This window comes from Sorex fumeus, unplaced genomic scaffold, assembly GCF_029834395.1.
Source record: "Sorex fumeus unplaced genomic scaffold, SorFum_2.1 ptg000078l, whole genome shotgun sequence".
NCBI lineage: Eukaryota > Metazoa > Chordata > Mammalia > Eulipotyphla > Soricidae > Sorex > Sorex fumeus.
Window position 1 is genome coordinate 3482039 of NW_026606135.1, and position 19766 is coordinate 3501804.

Here is a 19766-nt window from a genome sequence, read left to right on the forward strand (position 1 = left end):
TGCTGTGATATTTTACCTTTAATAACCCCAGGTAGTTACAGCAGACCACACAAAACAGCATGTCGCCTCTGTGCTAGAAAATAGTTCATTTTGCCTGTGTTTGTATGGAGTTTAGTACTGACTGATGAGGGGAACATGTGAGACACTAGATATATGAGAAACCATGTGGGTTTTAAAGACAGTGACTTCCAGCAATGAGAAATCCTCACCTATAAACATAACCTCCTCTTGAATAAAATGTTCCTCTGGTAGCACCCATTCAGTTCCCTCAACAACAGAGACACCTTCATGCCCTTTGTTCGCCTGTGTCTCCAGTTAGCCTTAGAGATGTCTGGCAGTCCTGCTTTGGGCCTGTATAATGATCCCAAGGGGTCAATGCTCTGAGACCACCTTGTTGGGCATCAGGGAGTAAGCACCCTCAGAGACCTTAGGGCCTGCAGAATGAGAGGATAATCTGTGCTCCTGTTTGCTCATGTGATGAATAAATGCTGCTGAATAGGAGCTCATCTCATAAGCAAACAGAGGGGGAAAGCACTCATGTCCCCAGCGGAGTTTGCTTGAGTATTAGGGTTGATGGGAAGGGGCTGGCAGACACTCACCCAGCAGCAGTAGCACATGCAACAGATTGGTATCACGAGAGGCAATGCAATCAAGATGGGGACCATAGTGGCCAATTGCTTGGGGAGAAACTTCTCACCCTCCTTCTCATTTTCATTCAGTTCTCCCTGTTGGAATAATAGGGTTCTGGAGTCTCAATTTGATCTGGAATTTGTGTGATATTCTTCTTTGTGGTTCACATGAAATCTGTGTGCACCTCTGTGACAATTTTGAATTCTGTAATTGTCCTGGTTACAATGATGGATTTTGTGGTTTCTTGTGTGACAGTTGAAAAAGTTGTAGGAACTGTGGTGTTTACCACAGTGATATTTGTGGATTATGTCATTTACTTTTCAATGTCAACATGTTCCTCTGCAAATTAATTTCACAGCGTCCATTTTCCAGATGCCTGAAGTGGGCTTGGTGACCTACTCCTGTGTACTCTTTATCCAGTATTCCTTGCTCTTGCTAGGTTGCTATCCTCAGGCATCACTGTAGAGCCAATGGCCCGATATGGTGCCCAGACAACTACTGTGGAGACTGAGGTAGGATAGTGCTGTTTCTGCTCAGAGACGCTACCTCTTAGTTCTCTCAAAGAAACCTGGAATTCCGAAGAAGTAACTGCTTGCGAACCACTCTACATCATTAATGACTCTTCAGGGAGGTGGAGGGACACAAAATTCTACACATGAACGATGGCTGAGGGGTGCTAGATCCACAAAGAGGTGGTAGTGCAAGAAAAAAGCAAGAGACCTCTGCCCATTTGCCTAGAGACAGTCTCTTCCAGTTTCCTCTTTAAATTTGCACAGTACCACTCACTTTCCAAAAACAATGCTTTTCAGTAGGCAAAGGGATATCTATAATATTTGTCAGTATCTTTATTGCAAACATAATGCCTGGAAGGAAAGAGTGCATGAGAAAGAGAAAGAGAGTCAGAGAGAGACAGAGAGAAAGAAAGAAAGAAAGAAAGAAAGAAAGAAAGAAAGAAAGAAAGAGAGAAAGAAAAGAAAAAAGTGCTTGCCATAGAGACAGGGTGGGTCTGGTGGGGGAGTGTTAGAGGACCAGGTAGGGAGGCTGTGGGAGGGAGGGAGGAAAACTGAGGACACTGGTGATGGGAAACATACACTGCTGAATAGATGGTTAATGGAACTTTGTATGACACCCAATCATAAAACAATCATTGTAACAAACCTTGTAACTGTGTATACCTTGGCAATTCAAGTATAAAAAATACAATCCCCCCCCCTCAAAAAAAATGGAACTGGAGTGATAGCACAGCAGGTACTGTGTTTGCCTTGCATGCGGCCTTGCACGCGACCAACCCGGGTTTGATTCCCAGCATCCCATATGGTTCCCCAGTGTGGCCAGAGTAATTTCTGAGTGTGGAGCCAGGAGTAACCCCTGTCTATTACTGGGTGTGATCTAAAAAGAACAAAACACCCCAAATTGCTGTCTACTTCTCTAAGACGACAGAGGGGGGAACAGTTGAGTTTACGGTGGGTTAAAGAGGTTCTATACAGGCCTGATTCGTGTTGCTGTTTAATGGAGGATACTATTATGGTCATCAGCAATCATGTGTAAGTTGTTTGCATATTTGGTCACACAAGCTGTGCAACCCTTTCCCAAACCATGTGATCTGCTTCAATGCAGTTGGAGAAATGAGTTGTAGAGCCTGTGTTCATGGAATAGGGCAGCTGAGAGAGTCACAGAGCTATGGTATTGTGCTCTATTTGGTCTTAGCCATTAGACTATTCCTGAAGTCCTTTCTACTCTCTGTGTTGCCATTTGGACTGTGTGATGGTGGGACACATGATGGGCAAATGACGAGTGCAGTTTCTGTACTTAGAGAATGTCTAAACTAAATGTTGACAGACTTGGATGAGTGTCAGCACTGAGGGAAACTTACAGGTTTTCCCTGGGTGTTCCCTCATCCAGATTACCTCTCTCCAGATCAGATCTCTCTGATGCCATCTCCCTATTCTCTGGATAAAAAAGGCCAGGGTGATCCATTGTATGACACTGGGAAATATTGCCTTTACTTCCAAATAACTCTCTTTCAGCCTTTCCATTACAAAGGTTGTCCCTCAACACCTTACCAACCAAAGAAAATAGAAACTGCATGCAGAGTAGAGAATTAGCAGAGAGGGACATTTGTTAATTTTCTACTGAGCTCATGATTATTCAGAAGCATGTTGTATAGGCTTTACATATGGTAAGTTTTTCAGTTTTATTTTAGATATTACAAATAATTATTTTATAAATACTATTGAGAATATATTGGCTACTATTTCCATTTTGTACAAATTTATACTATTTATTGTTGCCTTCAATTTTCTCAGATATTTGTCAAGGACCTTTACATTATTTAATCAGGCTCATTGACCAGAAATTGTCCTTTTGAGTTATATCCTTCTCTATTTACTGTCACTGTCCTCCCGTTGTTCATCGAGCGGGTCCAGTAATGTCTCCATCGTGAGACTTGTTGTTACTGTGTTTGGCATACTGAATACATCACAGGTAGCTTGTCAGGCTTTGGATTGTGGGCAAGGTACTCTCGGTAGCTCGCCAGGCTCTCTGAGAGAGGTGAAGGGATCGAACCCGGCTCGGCCAGGCTGGCTGCGTGCAAGACAAACACCCTACCGCTGTGCTATTGCTCCATACTCTAGTTACTATTACTATAAATTTGGCTTTCTAGAACCTATGAGGAAGGACTCCTGTTTCTTTGAGATTTTTATTTTTTGCTCATTTTTTGCTGTTCGGGCCAAACCTGGAGATGTGCAGGGCTTACTCCTAGTTCTGCTGCTCTGGGGATACCTCTGATGGTGCTCAGGGGAGCAGATGGAGTACTGGGTATTAAAACGAGGTCAGTTTTGTGCAAGGAAATTGCCCTAACCACCATGCTCTTTCCAGTCCTTTATTTTTGATATTTTTTTGAATGGCTAAGTAGTTAGGTGATAAGTTCATCTTTAAGTTTTCTAGAAATGTGAGTCAATCTGGACCTGGATTTGTTCTTTAGAAGACTTCTAGTTATGGTTTCAATTTCATGATTGGTTTCTTGAACTTTTCAAATTTTCCCTGATTTCAGTCTAGGTCTAACTGGTTATTCTAAGCATTCATGCCTTTGTTCTTGGATTTCAGACATAGTGTTTGCATAGAAATGTCCACAGTAGTCCATTGTGATCTTATGATTTTTCATATTTATCTTCTCTTTCTTTTCTTATCCTGCCCCTAGTCTGTGCCTTGTACCCTGTTCTCTACCTTTAATGAATAAGCTTTTTTTTTTCTTTTTGGGTCACACCCGGTGATGCACAAAGGTTACTCCTGGTTCATGCACTCAGAAATTACTCCTGATGCTTCTCGGGGGACCATATGGGATGCTGGGAATCGAACCCAGCTCCGCTGCATGCAAGGCAAATGCCCTACCCTCTGTGCTATTGCTCCAGCCCTAATGAATAAGCTTTTGAATGACCTGTAGAGAAGTTGTAGCCCATCCCTTTGACTCACACAGTCCTTGCCAGTGGCTTTAAAGCGAAACTGTTTCGTCTTTGCATCTTTACCATAGTCGAAGCTGAGACCTATTTCGACACTCCTAAAGTATAAAAAAGGCAGGAGTTCATCAGTATTCTTGATAAAATTCTTATATATTATTAAATCTTATGGTTCAAACCCACAGTTATGATAGGCTGTCTGCTGAAATTCCAACCTGGATCACATAATTTCTAGGGTACTTCAAGAATGTTGGAACTGCATAATATCCATGATTATATCTGACAGCTAAGATAGTTAGGGAGAGTACCCTAAGGCCTACAAATACAGTCATTTACTGTTAGTAAACACCAGATGGACATTTCAATTCTAGGTGTACCATGGAGGCAAATAAAGGTCATCACCTCCTGCCCCCCTCATTCCTCTCTCCCTTAATATCTGTCACTCCAACCTATAGTACTTACTCTCCAGGCGTATGGAATATTACTCCTGGGCAAACTATTTTTTTCTGTTCAAATTGAGCCTCTCTCATTTCTGAAAGAAAATGCAATGGACGAATGTCAATGACATATCTACTCTTTCCTCTGTACCTTTAGTCCTCACATGATATTCCTAACTAGCATGTTGGTGGTAACATTCTACTTACTGACTTCTAGGCCATGTCTTGAAATTAATGAGAATAAAGTAGGCAGAGACTGTGCTCTCAAGGGTATAAAATTTGAGGGAATAGACAGTAGTACAGACAATAAAGCTCCGGAATAAGGTACTGTCACATTGGTAAACAAGGAGCAAGATAAGATCAGAGGGCATGGGCAGTTGCTTAGATTCTACTGGACTGTTTGAACTTTTGAAAAATTTGAAATATTTACACAGGATATGATTCCATGTCGGGACTGGCTTTTGAATAATGATGATGAAGGTATAAATGAAACCATTCTGTTTTATTCATAATTATTTAAATATTTTAATTTTTTTCAAGTTAAGTTGAAAATTTTTTCTACTTCCTTGCGTTGTTGAACTTTTCCTTTCATAATAACACTTTCTCTCTGAGGAATGGATCATAGGGTGAGCCATATGAGGGGACATCTAGAGAAAAATCCATCATGGATAGTTGGGGGCTGTGAGAGGAGCACATGCCAAAGTCCTGAGTAGAAGTTGTTGAGCTTGTTGTGTACTGAAGAGAATGAGGGGATCTTAAGTGGTCACAGTTCCTAGGAGGGCTCTGAGATTAATTGCAAGTGCAAAAAGAATCTGTTGATGTCCTGGACAAATTGGCTATTGTTTTTCAAATGTTTTAGACATAAGGAAAATGTGTCTCATCCTATACTAATGCGGGATAAGTACAGCAAGGAATCTAGAATGACATCCTTGTATTTGGCCAGAAGTACAGGGTGAATAGTGATGACATTTGTTGAGATAAGGAGTCCTGAGAAGGGAGTGTGGCTTCACTTTTTCTCTATTTTTGTGTATGTGTAGTAATTGGTACTTCCGTGAGTCAAAAATGAGAACGAGAAATAGTACAGTAGTGATTACACATGCCTACCCTGGTCCTGACCCAGATCCTATCATTAGAACCACACATTCTCCAGAGAATTGTGGAAACACTGAACTGCTACTAACTCTGCTGGCTAAATATCTTTATAGCTGAAAGCTTCTGGTACCTCTTGAACATTTTTTGGAAGATCCTCTCAACCCAATTAAAAAAAATTAAGTGTAACTGTGGGATTTTTCTCTCCTGTGATCTTTAACTCCTCTCATCTAGTTCAGGAATATTCTTTGTAAAATGATTCATTTCCACATGGACCAGTAATCTGAATAAATTCAAAGTTAAGATTTCTTATGAAATTCTGAATGGTTAGACCATTTGTGCACTAATGATAATGAAACTAAGTATCAGAAGGTATGATAAGGGAGAAAATTTGCAGTTTGAGTGATAGGATGGATAAACTTAGTGGGAAACACAAGAATGTGAGAAGAGTTTTCCTGAAGGGGTCATAGTTTATATAAGGGAAACAGGTGATACAGGTGTAAGGTGTGCAGAGGACAGGCAAGGTATGGTTGATGTGAATAAGTTTTCACCAAACCACTTCAACAAGTGGGGCTTGGAAAACTGGACAACTATAAGCAAAATAAAAAAAAAACCCAAAAATCAAAAAGCAAAAAACCCCCTCAGATTTCTAACACCAGTCACAAAAGTCAGATCAAAATGAATTAAAGACCTCAATATCAGATTTGAATCCATAAGGTACATGGAGAGAAATGTAGGCAGAATCTTCCATGACATTGAAGGTAAAAGCATCTTTAAACATGAAATACCACTGACCAAGCAAGTGGAAGCAAATATAAACAAATGGGACTACATTAAACTAAGAAGCTTCCACACCTCAAAAAATGGTGACCAAGATACAGTTCACAGAATGGTAAAAAATTATTTTTCCAATAACCACAGATATGGGGTTAATATCAAAGATATAAGATACTGGTAAAACTTCACAAAAAGAATCTCCAACCCCATCAGAAAATGGTGAGAAGAAATGAACAAAAAATTTCTCAAGGAAAAAATACAAATGGTCGAAAGGCATATGAAAAAATGCTCTATGTTACTAACCATCATGGAGATGCAAATCAAAACAACAATGGGATATCTCCTCACACCACAGAGAATGGCATATATTCAAAAGAAAAAAACTGAAGAAAGAACAATGGGTTAACTCAATGAACTAATTGAGATGATGTATATAAGGTACTTAGTATATTATCTGATGCTGAGGGGATGCTCTACTTATCAATGTAGGATGTAGACCCGAAGGGAGTGGATATTCTATACATCAAGACAAATCTAATGGCCAGAGGTCAACAGCAATTTATGTTTTATGTAAATGTGGCAATGTCAATCCCACTCAATTTTTGAATGAACTGAAGAGGGTGTAGCCCCAATTTGAGAAGGGAACATGTTACTTTGGATTTGTCAGATGGCCCTGCAATAAGCCATCATTTAAGGGTCAGATCATCAGATCAAATGTATATATTTTATTCAAAGTGGTCAATGAGAAGGTTGAAGAGGATTCAGAGTTAAATTTAAGCAGGTATTCACTTAGAAGAGAAGGAAGAGAACATTGATCTCAGTTCTAGTGTGCACATCAGCTACATGAAGCTACTCTGTCCTTCCTCATATATTCAGGTGTTCGTCCATGCGGTAATCCATTGATTGAGTAATTTCAGATAGATTTGAATGTTAAAGATTTTTAGGATAACCACATATTGACCATATTTGACAGGAAATATTGTAATGTTTGAGAATGGGACTCTCTTGTTCCAAGGTCACAATATTCTTCTCTGCCTGATTACCAGGGCTGAAAAAATGGAAGCTAGCATTCAGTCACAATCTAAGGTTAGTGTATAATCCTGGGAAAACTACTAGCTCGCACTTATTCAGAGCCCTTAGAGGATGTATTTTGTTCATCTGATTTGGGATTTATGTCCCTGACTCTTTCAAAGGAAATAAGAAATTGATTAAAGGGTGTCGCTGATGTAGTTCTGAAGAAATATCCTCACACCAAACTCATCCTTAGCAGTGGTCAAACGCTGCTCCAAGAAGAGTTTGTGCTGCTGGGGTTTGATGACTTGCCATCCAGATTACTCCTTGCACTCTCCAAGCTGCCATAAAATCCACAGAAAATGATCAGCAAATGTTTGGGTGTTTGGATGACCGAGGAAATGCAGTTAATGTAGGATACTTACTATTTCGCAGGACTCTGGTGGGTACTTACCTATAAAACCATCCTTCTTATAAAGACATCTAACAGCATGTTTATTAATTTTGCCTCCTCCAGGTGCATATTGAGCTGAAGAGTAGCTTTCTGCATAAGGCAACATGCAAAGGAATATATGAGTAGGGTCTTAGTGCTATTTTCTACTTATCTTACCCTTGTGGTAGGCAACTCCCAAACGAGAATTTACAGGAGACTCCTATGAGAAAACAGCTGTGTTGGTACCAAGATCTCTGATACATGTGGGCCAAATCCACACTGACAGTCACTGTAAAGAAGCTGGTTATATCTTTGAATTTCACGAACTTTCACTACTGTCCCCAAACTAAAGCCAGTAAATAACACCCCCCCCACACACACACTGTTCAACAGTGGTACACACCCTGAATTTTCTTTTGAACACAATAAAGTTCATTCTTAATTTTCTTACCCTAAAATCCTGCAGGTGATACTCTTTACTAGACCCAAATTTATGGCCAGGAGCAAGAACACAGGATAAATAACTCTCTCATTTGAACTGTTATACCAGTGTCTGTGGGAAACTCACACTTGGAGATGTGTTCCTCTCTAGCTCCACCTCCTATCTTTCCATAGACCAATGATAAATTACAATCACTGTAGCATGTTTGGATTCCAGTGAGTAAATAAAGGAGATGAATACCATTTTCTGGACAAATCAGATGAGTAAAGATATACTATCTTAGCTATGAATCAAAAATAACCCTGCATATAATTTTTCTACACTCCTACTTAGTCTTCATTTATTGGTTCTAATTTCCCTGGCATTCACTAGTGTAGACACTGGTTTTCTTAAGTGTAACTATGTATTCTAGTCCTTTATAGGATACAGGAGTCTCAGACTCAGGTCTGGCTAATGTCAATGACCCATTCTTTGTGTTTCAAGGTCAGTTTCTCAAGGAATCTTTACTCAGAAATTCCAGCACAAACTTTCCCTACACTCCTCCAGGATTCCTAGAACATAATCAGGTCAATGCAAATGTTGCAAAATCTCTGTTTTGATAAAAATAGATCTTGGACTTTAGGTCAAAGATGTTTTTCTGATGTGTTTTGTAGGTTTCAAAGTTTTGAAGAAAAATTTGAAGTTATATTTTAATGAATCTACATTAAGATTTTAAATGTAACACCCTTCAAATTTCAGATGACATTTTTTTTGTAAAATAGAAGTACCAAGGGCTGGAGAGATATTATAGTTGTAAAAATGCTTCCATTGCTTGATATTGACTCCAGTATAAACCCTGGTATCACATATGATTCCATATTACTACTAGATGTGATTCCTGAGCATAGAATCATGACTATATCCTGAACACAGTTGGTGTGGTCAATTTTACTCTTTCATTCTCCCTCCTTTAAATAAGAATGGTTAACATTAATGGAATGAAATGTGTATATGCCAATATTGACTGGCACAGGTGACCACTGTCTTCTGCAAATATATCCTGGGAGCTCCAGAGTGACTCATCACCTGTCTCCTTGTAAGATCCCACCCAAAAGGACCTAGTTCTGTCCCATTCTTTTCTCATGGCACCTGCCTTCCCCAATAAAAACCTGCTTTTTGGAAGTTTTCCTTATTCAGAGCCTCAGCTACGTGGAAATGTGGGAAGAACCTTAGACTTTTAGAGATAGCTGGAAAATCCAACTGGTAACACTGTTAGAAGTCAGAAATGTGATTCATTCATGGAAGATTTAAGGTCCTAATTATGTGCTCTCAACCACTCAAACTGGCCAAGTGCACAATACAACTTCTGAATCCTGTTCTTTAAATTCACTGATAAAAGGGTGTAGGGGCTATGACCACTAAGATCTGGGGTTACATATGTAGTAAGAAAGGATTACTTGTGATGTCTTTTTTGTGATATATCTGGTTAACCATGAACAGGGAATTTTATCCTCAGTCTAGTGAGGGGACATTTTCTATGATAATTCCAGGGTTAATTTTTTGAAAGATTTCTTTGAAAACAAGAATACTAAACTAGTAGACTTATTTCACTTAGATTTAGCATATCAACTCATCTCCCTAAGGGTGATGAGGTCAGTATCCAAAGTAGGAAAAAGGTGTGAAAGTAGCCTTAAAGCAAATCAAAGACAAAGGAACCAGAAATGGGACAATTTGTTCCCAGTTAAAGAGTTTAAGTTACAAGTTTATCGAAAAATAACGTTCTCTGTTCACTGAGCAACTGCTTGTTAGTTTAAACTTTGTGCCACTATTTATACCTTATTCTTTAAATCTCTAACAAACCCATAATCTCAACATTTTTATTTTTTTTTCAGAGTCAATAATTGTTTTCTCTGGCATATGCACAGTCTAGATGTTACCTCAAGTGCCCAAACCGGGACTCACTTATCTACTTTTCTTGTCTAAATTCTGAATGATATCTCTTCTATGTGCTGGTGCCACTTACTGCATTAAATTTTTATTAGAGCCTCTCTGTCACCTTCCTGCAGTTCTCTAAGAGGATTTGGTATTCTAAAGTTTCTATAAGTGGAAATTAGAAGATGATTTCAAAGTTTCAAGTCAAATGAAATCAAGAGATATTCTTTGTCCAGACCTCATTGCTTCCCAAATCTTGCTTCAAAAGCAATATCCACTAGAATAATAATAATAATAATAATAATAATAAAAAGAAAAGCCACTAAATTTACTCCAAAGGCTTGTAAAGGAACCGTATTTCCCAGTACCCAGCAGTTTTCAGAAAGTATATATATATATTTCCTAATTATATCAAACTTTTGTTTTTGAGATCTCAAATTCGATAGCACAGCGGTAGGGCGTTTGCCTTACAAGTAGCCAACATGGCCGACCCGAGTTCGATTCCTCCGTCCCTCTTGGAGAGCCCTGCAAGCTACCGAGAGTATCTCGCCCGCACAGCAGAGCCTGGCAAGCTACCCGGGACGTATTCGATATGCCAAACACAGTAACAACGAGTCTCACGATGGAGACGTTACTGGGCCCGCTCAAGCAAATCGATGAACAACGGGAGGACCGTGACTGTGACAGTTATGATTATCATAATAAATATACATGAATTTTAATATTGTGTTATAGCTTTTATTGAGAAATGTGATTTTTTAATTACTTCAAATGCAAAGGGCTGGAGTGATAGCACAGCGGTAGGGCGTTCGCCTTACACGCGGCCAACATGGCCGACCTGAGTTCGATTCCTCTGCCCCTCTCGGAGAGCCCGGCAAGCTACCGAGAGTATTCGATATGCCAGACACAGTAACAACAAGGTCTCCAATGGAGACGTTACTGGGCCCGCTCGAGCAAATCAATGATCAACGGGAGGGCCTTTACCTTTACCTTTTCAAATGCAATGAAAATACAATAATTGAGAAGGAGTCACATATGATGCCTGAGAGACTAAATTCATGTAACAGGCAACTATTTCTATACCTTCTGAAAACTCATATTTCCAATGCACTTCTTATAACTAAATCCCTTACATCTACTCCAAAAATGAGCTACAACTACTTAAAATATAATTAATGGAGATTTTGTATATACATTATAAAGAAAATATGAACTAATAATACATTGAACACACAACATGCACACACTATACAATCAAAGCACCCATATAGCATGTAAACATTATATTCCCAAAATTCACATTCACTTGCAGTAAGTTTCATGCCACAGATGTACAAAAAAACAATTCTTTTGTATAGTGTAGTAACTTCAGCACTTACCTCCTAAACAGTAATAGGTAGTTTCTAAATCCAAACTTTTTCTACATGAATTTATTACAATCTGGAATAGAGATCAGAGTGACATTATCAGGAAAAGTGAACTGTGTTTGTGATGGGTGTGTTCTGAGGAGCCAATTCATCCTGTATTCTTGTATATTAACCCCAAGTGTTTTAGGCGTCATCAGTGAATTGCCCCCTTTCCTGCCCCCAGAGAGATTTACAGTGCTCTATGAGCACCTCTAATCCCCTGAGTTTATCTTTAATCTTCCTTTGTGCTTTATCTCTCACTCTGTTAGATACTAAATTTCCTAAGCAGGTTTGGTTATTTATAAGTCAAACCTTCCGGTGATTTTGGATTTTGTATTGGTAATGAATTATTTGTTTTTCTTTTTCTCCTGTAATCCTTTCATATTTTACTACAGAGCAATATTCTTTGCTTAAACAGAAAGATCGATAATGCTATGCATCTAGTATTTGGGAGTTAATTGACTGAAATATATCTACTCCTGAGCATCTGTCATAATTACTTGATTCAGACTTCAGTAGTTCCTAACACCAGAAAAACCTGGGTCCCACCGAGGAATTCTTTGCATGAATCTGGATCAAGCAACAAAGCTACCCTGTCTTCGACAAGGGACAGTCTAGAAATCATAAAGCAGTCTTGATAGATGACCTGAAAGACAGGATCCTATTGGGTAGGAAAAGCCAAACTGACCTGAGGACTTAGATGGAATTTATGGTAAAAATCCAGCTTGCTTTTAACCTTAGCTCCTGGGGCCACAAAAACTAAGTTTTGGAATCTATATTTCTTACTATGCTTAACCAAATAACTGAAATGTTAATAAGTAAACTTAATTATTTAATATGTACTAGCAGCAAGGGAAAGGAAAAAGCAATATAGATGGAATGTTATCCCTGGGAGTCAGTGCGTCTCTCTGAGTTAACCCTCCTCAAAAATAACTATCTCTCTTGAAATTCTTTGTCCTCTGTAAATGACAAATCACACCTATGTACAATCTTGTACCTTAAGCCCCCTCAGATATTCTATAAATCTGCAATTTTGTTCAAAATTAAATGTCCATTGACCAAGTGATCACTTAGAATGGAGTATTTGTGTTGAAAGTAGATAAAGGACCAAACATGACGGCCTCTCAGTCTCTGTACTGCAAAGCACTCTTTTCCAAAGTGGAGGAAGAGTAAAAAGGAAATTGCCTTCAATAGAGGCAAGGGATAGATTGGTGAGGGTGTTGGAAGGGATACTGGGGACATTGGTGGTGGAAAATGTACACTGGTGAAAGAATGGGTATTCGATCATTGTATGAATGAAACTCAATCATGAAAGCTTTGTAAATGTATCTAATAGTGACTCAGTGAAAAAATTCATTTTTAAAAAAAGAAGGAAAAATGACCATTGACCATCAGTCTATAGTCCCAATCTCTTTTTACCTCCCCTGGGGAGGTGGGCACTCAGCCCCCGAATGTGTTGTAGCAAGATATCCCCCCAGATACAAATTTCCTCACATTGTACCACACAATTAGCTCTCGCTTACCGATTTACCAAGTTCCATCGTTTCCTCGATGGGTTTATCTGGATAGTGTTGATATGCAATTTTCTTTGCAAAGACATCTACCTTAAAGGAAAAATGAATTGGTTTCAGTGTCATGAATTGAGAAAGAGCAGATTCTCATTCCAGGTGTTAATTCCTCATACCGAGCATTGCACTAATAAAGAGTAGAAAGATCTGATACCCACAGTTAAATGGATAGGTTGAATAACAGTGATATACATTGATTCAGTGGATATTTGTTGTCCAATCACTTGGAATGAGTTACATGGTCATTACTAAGGTACCCTGGGATAGACATCTCTGAAATCTTGCCACACAATTATCTTACTACTGGGTCTAGGCCAAGTTTAAAATTACCTGGGATTTTTGAGCATTTTTCATAAAAACTGAAACAGGATAGGCATTCATTTGCTCAGACTTTTGAATCTGGAACAAGAAGAAGACTGAGCACAAATCAATAAAATGTTTGTGGTTGAAAAAAATGTAAGTGCTAGACTCACTTGAGATGAAGCTTCATTAAATACATCAGACTTCAGAGGTCCAGCTAACAGACTGATAACCACACTAACTGTAGATTTATCTGTGGGGAATTAAAAAAGGAGACTAATCAATATTGGCACCCAGATTGACTTGTTTCAGGTTATCAGGTTCACAGCACTGAGTCCCAATCTCCTCTTCCAGAAAGAATGCTCAGATTCTAGCACCAGTGATTCAGGGTATGTTTTTTTCAGGGAATCATTAAGGGAAGATGTCTTGCAGATGAATACACTGAGAAAGCTCCTGATTATTGTTGGTGAAGTCACTACTGAACTGTTATGTAATAGGCAATAACTATTATTGCCATTACCCAGAGAAGTACATCTAGATATTTCACTGGATAAGGTTAATCCTTTCAGATGAGAAATGGAAGGAAACATTACGCTGACTTAACCAGTTATTATGCAGACTCAGAGAAAGATTGTATTCTGGGCGGTATTGCGGGTACTTTTGCTGGCATTTGGGGGTTTTGCATCTCAATATCATAAGCAGTTGAGAAGATATTAGCTGAGGGTATATTAATTATTCATGATGATATTTATTGAGATATTAATCTCATGCCAGATTAATACCATATTCAATATTGTAGAGATAAACACAAAAGGACCAAAGCAAAGACATAAGTCAAAAAGGAATCAGAATATGTAAAAGGGTATGGATAGCAAGGACAATAAAAATCCCCAACATTTATTTTTCTGAAGGTTGATTTTGATCTGCTGACATGCTCTGGCTTATGTAGCTTACTTGCATCTATACAATTTTTAATTTTATAAATTAAAAGATATAATTTATTCTCAGGTCAAGAACTTCATACGAAAGGATGTAGAATAAAAATATGTGACATATTTAGTTATCTAATCATTTGCAAAGTACATCTAATCATTTGGAAAGTACATTTTTTCCCTACTTCTAACAGAAGAAAGCTGCAACACAGAGAGGCTGAGAAAATTGCTAGAAAGTTGTTCATGTGGGTCTAAACAGGCATCCCTGAGACATTAGGCTGTGTTCCACATCCGGCTTTCAAGAAGTTAGCAGGAAACTTACCTGTGCTGTACTCATTTTGAATCTGTTCATTTGCCTGCAATCAAATGAAGGAATATTGTGGAAGTGCTGTGAGAGGAGCAAATAATCCTTTGAAAATTTGATAAATTGTAGACATGTAGTAACTGTTACCTTAACAAGTCCTTCTTTCAAGTTTCGCTCTTCTCCATCAGGTTTTACCCTCTTGAGTTTTTCCATTCCTTCATTTATGTCATTTCTGAAAAAATGGAGTACTGAAAGACGCTAGATTGTTCATAAACAACTCTGATCTTAATATGTGAAGGAGACTGACAAGTTGATATGTTAGGAATGTACTGTCCTATTCTTTGAAATCAAAAGACTATGCAGGTCTTTTCCCAACCACTTGGTATCTAGGTATGGGTGAAGGTATGGGGGATGGCCCTGTGTTATGCCATACCTCTGAGTGTCACAGAAAAGGCCCCTATATAATAGACCAAATTATCAGATGAACCAATAACATAAATATGAAACAAGTTCCTGAAGACTGAAGTTCTTAGGGAATCACTTCAGTCAGTCTAATTCTTGGATCCACATCAAATGGACTAAATATCAACAAATTTCAACTGGGCCAAAACATAGTGAAGAATGGACATTATGCTGTTAAAAAGACTGCTTTAGACCCACCCCAGAGAGCCAGCACAAGGTGGCAATGATGAGGATTAATTCATACAGAAACAAAGTTCAGTAGTTTATCCTAATGCATCCAAAATGGTGTTACAGTTTAAACATCTCCACTCTGGGTACACATAATATCTCCTTTACAGCATTCTGCTATGGTTTTGTTCATGGCCTCCTTTAGGATATAGTTATTTGGTATTTTCCTACTCTCTTTATCCTCTCTCATGTTTCTTAAATAAGACTAATTAACTCCATTATCTGTCTTCTCTGAAAATTCTTTTACTTTGTTTTGGTTTGGTTTTGGGTACATCTAGCTGTGCTCAGGACTTCCTTCTGACTCTGCCCTTAGAGATCACTCCTGTCAGGGCTTGGACTATACAAAGGTGCCGAGGATAGAACCCGGGTGGTCCTTATGCAGGACAAGGCTCCCCAATGACTGTATTATCTCTCAGTCACCCTCTGGAAGTCCCTTTCTGTGATATAAAGACAAGAGCCTGGATATGTATGGAGATTGGGACAGCCTTTACTCTGATCTATCTCCAGGCAACTTCCAAACAGACAACAATAGGTAAAACTTTAAACTTAATAAGGGCGTTCGCCTTACAAGCGGCCAACATGGCCGACCCAAATTTGATTCCTCCGCCCCTCTCCGAGAGCCCGGCAAGCTACTGAGAGTATTCAATATGCCAAACACAGTAACAACAAAGTCTCCAATGGAGACATTACTGGGCCCGCTCGAGCAAATCGACGATCAACGGGAGGGCCTTTACCTTTTACCTTTATTCCATGAAATTTTAAAGTATCAGAACAGACACTTTTCTTAAGACCCATAGGAAGTTAACATTAACATCTGATCCATTTCATTTTGTTGAATATTCAGAAATGAAAATCGAAACCACAATCATATATGTTTTCTATTGTACGAGAATTACTCTCTTCAAAAAGCCAAGAAACAACTAAATCGCAGAAGATCTGGAGAAGAGGCCTCCACTCTTTTTAGATTGTAAAATAGAACATCCTAATGGAAAGCAGTCTAGAGATTTCTAAAAAACTAAGGACATAACACCATATTGCTATTCAATCAGAGCACTTATTCTTATAATTAAAGAAGCTATAAAAATGTAAATTCACTCCTAAGTTAGTTTCAATATACTTGCAATGGTCAGTATATGTAAATAAGATAACTGTCCATTGTTATTTAATGGATTAAGAAGAGATGGTATATGCATACAATGGAATAATTCTGAGTTATAAAACTTGAGAAATTTTTATTATTTTTGAGAACACAGAACTTAAGAATATTGATCTTAAAGAATTCAATTTGATCCCACTCCTAGCCACAGCCCCTCCAGCGCCATGCCATCTTTCTCCATCAGGTGTGTGGACTCCTGTAATCTCCCAAAGCTGACCCAAGAAGACTTGGAAGACCTGAACAGACATATCACTATTAGGGAAATTGAAATACAATATAATGTCTCCTGATGAACTAAAGTCCTGGTCTAGATGGATTCACTAGTGAATTCTTCCAAACCTTCAAAGAAGACCTACTCCCAATGTTGTCCAAGCTTTTCCAAGAAATTGAAAAAACAGAAACACTTCCAGTTTCTATGAGGCAAATATCACCCTCATACTAAAAGCAGAGACTTCACAAAAAAAGAAAATTACAGCCCAATATCCCTGATGAATACAGATGCAAATATCCTCAACAGAATACTAGCAAATAGAATCCAACAAAAAGATCATACACCATGACCAAGTAGGATTCATCCCTGGTATGCAAAAATGTAAAGGTAAAGGCCCTCCCGTTGATCATCGATTTGCTCGAGAGGGCCCAGTAACGTCTCCATTGGAGACTTTGTTGTTACTGTGTTTGGCATATCGAATACTCTCGGTAGCTTGCCGGGCTCTCCTAGGGCTGGAGCGATAGCACAGCGGGTAGGGTGTTCGCCTTGCACGCGGCCAACATGACCGACCCGAGTTCGATTCCTCCGCCCCTCTCGGAGAGCCCGGCAAGCTACCGAGAGTATTCGATATGCCAGACACAGTAACAACAAAGTCTCCAGTGGAGACGTTACTGGGCCCACTCGAGCAAATCGACGATCAAACGGGAGGGCCTTTACTTTATTTTATGCAAAAATGGTTTCACATTCACAAATCAATCAACATAATACACCATATCAATAAAAGTACAGATAAAAACCATATCAATAGATGCAGAGTAGGCATATGACAAGATCCATCACGAATTTATGAAGAAAGCACTCAGCAAAATGGAATCAAAGGAACTTTCCTCAATAGTCAAAGCCATCTACCACAAGCCCACAGCAAACATTATTCTCAATGAGGACAAGCTGAGAGCCTTCCCTCTAAAATTGGGTCCAAGACAAGGTTGCCCACTCTCACCAATTCTATTCAACATAGTACTGGAAGTATTTGCCATAGCACTTAGGCAAGAAAAGAATATCAAAGGCATCCAGATAGGAAAGGAGGAAGTCAAGCTACCACTATTTGCAGATGATATGATACTATATTTAGAGAACCCTAGAGGTGCCACAGAAAAGCTCCTAGAAATAATAGGATTGTATAGCAGAGTGGTAGGTTACAAAATCAATACCCAAAAGTCCATGACCTTCTTATATGCAAATAATGAAAAAAACAAGGGATATTAATCAAACAATGCCGTTTAAAATAGTGCCTCAGAAAATTAAGTACCTTGGAATCAGCTTTACCAAACAGGTGAAGGACCTATACAAAGAAAAGTACAAAACACTACTTCTCACACAAGTGCCCAAGAACACAAGACCTACTTTGGGGAATAAAAAAAAGCACTTACATATCTGAACTGAGGCTCATCTGTGTTGTGGCTTCTTCGCTATAGAAGATGAAGGAGAATCTTGAATTTGGACTAAGAAGAAGCATATGTTTAGTGAGAAAACATAAACATAATTAAAGGATGGCACTGATGATGTAATTTATTGGAATCCATGTCATTTTTTTGTTCCTGACTCAATATTTTTATTTGGAACTCATTTACAAATTTAGAAATTTCCATAATTTTAGCAAAGGATTCTAAGACAAGTAGGATGTCTGGCCTTCACACACAGACACACACACACACACACACACACTCATGCATAGCTTACTCATGGTAAGCATGCCATGCATAGAGATAAATACTCCTGCATACTCTGTAAGGATCTCTAAACTGATTTGTCAGCCACGTAAAAATGTTGGACCTTTGCTCACATATCCTCTTTATTTTTCCTCTCTTGCTCATCTCAAATTCTCTCCTTTAACAGTCATTCATTTACATTTTCCTGTTCACCTTACAGGCCACTGATTTTATGGTATCTAATCCCCAATTTCTTTTAGTGAAATCTTTCTATTTGGTCTTGATATGATTCTGCACTCTTCCTATTGTTTAATTTGTTTAGCCTGAAGTTATCACAGTTTTTCTTACTATATCGCAAAATTGATGATGTGAAAACACTGGTAAAGAATAATCAATGCTTCTTTACTTTGAATACAGCAAAAAATTCAACCCCTCATAACCTGGCACTAAAAGTCCTATTGTCTTGTCTCCAAATTATTCTTCCCAGTATCATCTCCTAAACCTCCTCTATGTTAACCCTCCTTCCCAGTGTCACAAATTACTTTTTTCATAGAAATCTTTTTAATGATCATTATTACCCACTTTTGTTACTTTTTCCAAAGCATTCAAGACTTAAATAAAAATTCCGCATCCTTTTTAGGTATATATTTTCTTATTCCTAGAAATCTGAATTTTTCTTTGTGTTGCTTTTGACTCTTTCATTTGATCCTTGTCATTATTTACAAATGCTTAGCTATCATGCTAATTGTTTGCCTGTTTCCTAACCTAATTTCTAAGATCCTCAAGGCAGATTGTCTTCTTTGAATATTGGATACTTATATCATCAGAAGGTTTAGAAATGAGAAAGTGTTTGGACCTGATAGAATCAGTATCAACTTTCACTTTTTACTTTCCTGGACTTCTGCTATGGATCCCTCTTATCTCCCAAATCCATTGAGTTAGACAGCCAAGAGTTCTGCCTGGGAAAGGAACATACCAGCATCTAGCTCTGTAGTGCTTAACCGATGCTTCCACAAGTTCACAAACACTTTTCCAGTGGTTCTTTGTATTGCTTGACCTAGAAACACAGAGGACAAGAGTCAGAGAGAGGAGGTGCATCAATGTAGCGAGGTCGGAGTATCTGCCTCCTCATGCTCCTACAGGTTTTATTAGCATTGTCTCCATATCTTACAGGTTCAGACTTTTTCAGTAACTTGGGGAATCTGTATCACCCTGGTAGCAGTACTGATTAGTGTGCTTGGCAGAAGTTAACAAATAAGATAAATGTGCTTTGGTACAAAGGATATTTGATGAAGAAACAGAGTT